At 27.1% G+C, this 4,879-nt stretch overlaps 2 non-coding genes across 2 annotated transcripts; both read right to left on the reverse strand.

Annotated features, from left to right (window-relative positions):
• Positions 1-722: 722 nt before the first annotated feature.
• On the reverse strand, positions 723-804 carry trnan-guu. The gene has a single exon. It is a non-coding gene; the product is annotated as a tRNA-Asn (tRNA).
• A 2,484-nt stretch (positions 805-3,288) lies between these two features.
• trnas-gcu lies at positions 3,289-3,370 on the reverse strand. The gene has a single exon. It is a non-coding gene; the product is annotated as a tRNA-Ser (tRNA).
• Positions 3,371-4,879: the final 1,509 nt, after the last annotated feature.

Raw genomic sequence — 4,879 nt, forward strand, 5'->3', positions numbered from 1 at the left:
CATCAAAAAAAGTCATGGAAAGTCGTACTATAGTACATCAAAGAAAGTCATAGTATAGCACATCGGAAAAAGTCATAAAAAATTATAGTATAGTATGTCGATAAAAGTCATAAAAAGTCATAGTATAGTACATCGAAAAAAGCCATATAAAGTCATAGTATAGTACATCGAAAAAAGTCATAAAAAGTCATGGTATAGTACATTGAAAAAAGTCATAAAAAGTCATAGAATAGCACATTGAAAAAAGTCATAAAACGTCATAGTATAGTACATCGAATAAAGTCATAAAAGGTCATAGTATAGTACATCGAAAAAGTCATAAAAAGTCATAGTATAGTACATTGAAAAAAATCATAGAATGTCATAGTTTAGTACATCAAAAAAAATCATAAAAAGTCATAGTATAGTACATCGTAAAAAGTCATAAAAAGTCACAGTATAGTACATTGATAAATGTTATAGTATAGTACATCAAAAAAATCATGAAAAGTCATAGTATAGTACATAGAAAAAAGTCATAAAACGTCAGAACATCAAAATAAGTATAGTTCATCGAAAAAAGTCATAAATAGTCATAGTATAGTACATCGAAAAAAATCATATGAAGTCATAGTATAGTACATCGAAAAAAGTCACGAAACGTCATAGTATATTACATCGAAAAAGACATAAAAAATAATGTGAAGTCATAGTATTGACTGCTTGTATAACATAATTTAGTATGACGAGTATGGGATTCGAACCCACGCCTGCAGAGCACAATGGGTTAACAGTCCATCGCCTTAACCTCTCGGCCACTTCGTCTTCAATACATATAGTGCACTTCTTTTTCACTTTTTTGACATAGTATAGAAAAAGTGTTTTAAAAAAGACTATAATCATTTTTTTCAACATACTGTACTATGACTTTTTTATAATTCTTTTGACATATGTACCATACTATAGTATAGTATTTTTATCATATACCGTTTTACATATACCACACCTTTTTAGAATCACTTTTTTGACATACTTTACTATGACTTTTTCAATACTACACTATGGCTATACTATACTGACTAGTATAATACATCAAAAAAAGTCATAAAATGTCAAAGTATAGTACATCGAAAAAAGTCATAGTATAGTACATCAAAAAAATCATGAAAAGTCATAGTATAGTACATCGAATAAAGTCATAAAAAGTCATAGTATAGTACATCAAAAAAAGTCATAATAAGTCATAGTATAGTACATCGAAAAAAGTCATGAAACGTCATAGTATAGTACATCGAAAAAAGCCATATAAAGTCATAGTATAGTACATCGAAAAAAGTCAAAAAAAGTCAAAGTATAGTACATCGAAAAAAGTCATAGTATAGTACATAAAAAAAAAGTCATATAAAGTAATAGTATAGTACATCGATAAATGTTATAGTATAGTACATCAAATAAAGTCATAAAAAGTCATAGTATAGTACATAGAAAAAAGTCATAAAACGTCAGTACATCGAAATAAGTATAGTACATCGAAAAAAGTCATAAAAAGTCATAGTATAGTACAAAAAAAGCCATATAAAGTCATAGTAAAGTACATTGAAAAAAGTCATAAAAAGTCATAGTATAGTACATTGAAAAAAGTCATAAAAAGTCATAGTATAGCACATCGAAAAAAGTCATAAAACCTCATAGTATAGTACATCGAATAAAGTCATAAAAAATCATAGTATAGTACATTGAAAAAAGTCAAATAAAGTCATAGTATAGTACATCGAAAAAGTCATAAAAGGTCATAGTATAGACATCAAAAAAAGTCACAAAACGGCATAGCTTAGTACATAGATAAAAGTCATAAAACGTCATAGTATAGCTATAGTACATCGAGAAAATTCATAAAACGTCATAGTATAGTACATCGAAAAACGTTATAAAACGTCATAGTATGGTACATCGAAAAAAAGTCATAAAAAATCATAGTATAGTACATCAAAAAAAGACATATAAAGTCATAGTATAGTACATCGAAAAAAGTCATAAAACGTCATAGTATAGTACAACGAAAAAAATAAAATGTCAAAGTATAGTACATCATAAAAAGTCATAGCATAGTACACAGAAAAAAGTCATAAAACGTCATAGTATAGTACATCGAGAAAGGTCATAAAACGTCATAGTATAGTACATCGAAATAAGTCATAAACCGTCATAGTATAGTACATCGAAAAAATGTCATAAAAAGTCATAGTATAGTACATTGAAAAAAGGCATCTAAAGTCATACTATAGTACATTGAAAAAAGTCATAAAAAGTCATAGTATAGTATATTGAAAAAAGTCATAAAAAGTCATAGTATAGCACATTGAAAAAAGTCATAAAACGTCAGAGTATAGTACATCGAATAAAGTCATAAAAAGTCATAGTATAGTACATCGAAAAAAGTCAAATAAAGTCATAGTATAGTACATCGAAAAAGTCATAAAAAGTCATAGTATGGACATAGAAAAAAAGTCATGAAACGTCATAGTATAGTACATCGATAAAAGTCATAAAACGTTATAGTATAGTACATTGAAAAAAATCATAAAAAGTCATAGTATAGTACATCAAAAAAAGTCATAAAAAGTCATAGCTTAGTACATAGACAAAAGTCATAAAACATCATAGGATAGCTATAGTACATCAAGAAATTTCATAAAACGTCATAGTATATATAGTACATCGAAAAAAGTCATAAAACGTCATAATATAGTACAACGAAAAAAATCATAAAAAGTCATAGTATAGTGCATCATAAAAAGTCATAGCATAGTACATAGAAAAATGTCATAAAACGTCATAGTATAGTACATCGAGAAAAGTCATAAAACGTCATAGTATAGTACATCGAAATAAGTCATAAAACGTCATTGTATAGTACATCGAAAAAAAGTCATAAAAAGTCATACTATAGTACATCGGTAAAAGCCATATAAAGTCATAGTATAGTACGTCGAAAAAAGTCATAAAAAGTCATAGTATAGTACATTAAAAAAAGTCATAAAAAGTCATAGTATAGCACATTGAAAAAAGTCATAAAAAGTCATACTATAGTACATCGAAAAAAGCCATATAAAGTCATAGTATAGTACATCGAAAAAAGTCATAAAAAGTCATAGTATAGCACATCGAACAAAGTCATAAAAAGTCATAGTATAGTATGTCGATAAAAGTCAAATTATTGTATGTCTAAAAAGGTTAAAAAAAAAAAGTCATATTGTAGTACATTGAAAAACGTTGTAGTATTAACTGCTTGTAAAACATAGTGTAGTACGACGAGGATGGGATTCGAACCCACGAGTGCAGAGCACAATGGATTAGCAGTCCATCGCCTTAACCTCTCGGCCACCTCGTCTTCCCTAAATACAGTGCACCTGTTCTTGCTTTTTTTTCAACATAGTATAGAAAAAGTGTTTTAAAAAAAGTCTATAATCTTTTTTTTCAACATACTGTACTATGACTTTTTTATAATTTTTTTGACATATGTACCATACTATAGTATAGTATTTTTTATCATATACCGTTTTACATATACCACACCTTTTTAGAATCACTTTTTTGACATACTGTACTATGACTTTTTCAATACTACACTATGGCTCTACAATGGATTTTTTAATCTTTTTTTTTGTATACTGCACTATTACTTTTTTTCCACAAAAAGTCATGAAAAGTCATAGTATAGTACATCAAAAAATTCATAAAAAGTCATAAGAGTCATAGTATAGTACATCGACAAAATCATAAAAATTCATTATATAGTACTATGAAAAAAGTCATAAAAAGTCATAGCATAGTACATCAAAAAAAGTCATGGAAAGTCGTACTATAGTACATCAAAGAAAGTCATAGTATAGTACATCGGAAAAAGTCATAAAAAATTATAGTATAGTATGTCGATAAAAGTCATAAAAATTCATAGTATAGTACATCGAAAAAAGCCATATAAAGTCATAGTATAGTACATCGAAAAAAGTCATGAAACGTCATAGTTTAGTACATCAAAAAAAATCATAAAAAGTCATAGTATAGTACATCGAAAAAAGTCAAATAAAGTCATAGTATAGTACATCGAAAAAGTCATAAAAAGTCATAGTATAGACATAGAAAAAAAGTCATAAAACGTCATAGTATAGTACATCGATAAAAGTCATAAAACGTCATAGTATAGTACATTGAAAAAAATCATAAAAAGTCATAGTATAGTACATCAAAAAAGTCATAAAAAGTCATAGCTTAGTACATAGAAAAAAGTCATAAAACATCATAGGATAGCTATAGTACATCGAGAAATTTCATAAAACGTCATAGTATATATAGTACATCGAAAAAAGTCATAAAACGTCATAGTATAGTACAACGAAAAAAATCATAAAAAGTCATAGTATAGTACATCATAAAAAGTCATAGCATAGTACATAGAAAAATGTCATAAAACGTCATAGTATAGTACATCGAGAAAAGTCATAAAACGTCATAGTATAGTACATCGAAATAAGTCATAAAAGGTCATAGTATAGTACATCGAAAAAAAGTCATAAAAAGTCATACTATAGTACATCGAAAAAAGCCATATAAAGTCATAGTATAGTACGTTGAAAAAAGTCATAAAAAGTCATAGTATAGTACATTAAAAAAAGTCATAAAAAGTCATAGTATAGCACATTGAAAAAAGTCATAAAAAGTCATACTATAGTACATCGAAAAAAGCCATATAAAATCATAGTATAGTACATCGAAAAAAGTCATAAAAAGTCATAGTATAGTATGTCGATAAAAGTCAAATTATTGTATGTCTAAAAAGGTTAAAAAAAAAGTCATATTGTAGTACATCGAAAAACGTTGTAGTATTAACTGCTTGTAA

This window comes from Etheostoma cragini, unplaced genomic scaffold (assembly GCF_013103735.1).
Source record: "Etheostoma cragini isolate CJK2018 unplaced genomic scaffold, CSU_Ecrag_1.0 ScbMSFa_607, whole genome shotgun sequence".
In the NCBI taxonomy this organism is placed as follows: Eukaryota; Metazoa; Chordata; class Actinopteri; order Perciformes; family Percidae; genus Etheostoma; species Etheostoma cragini.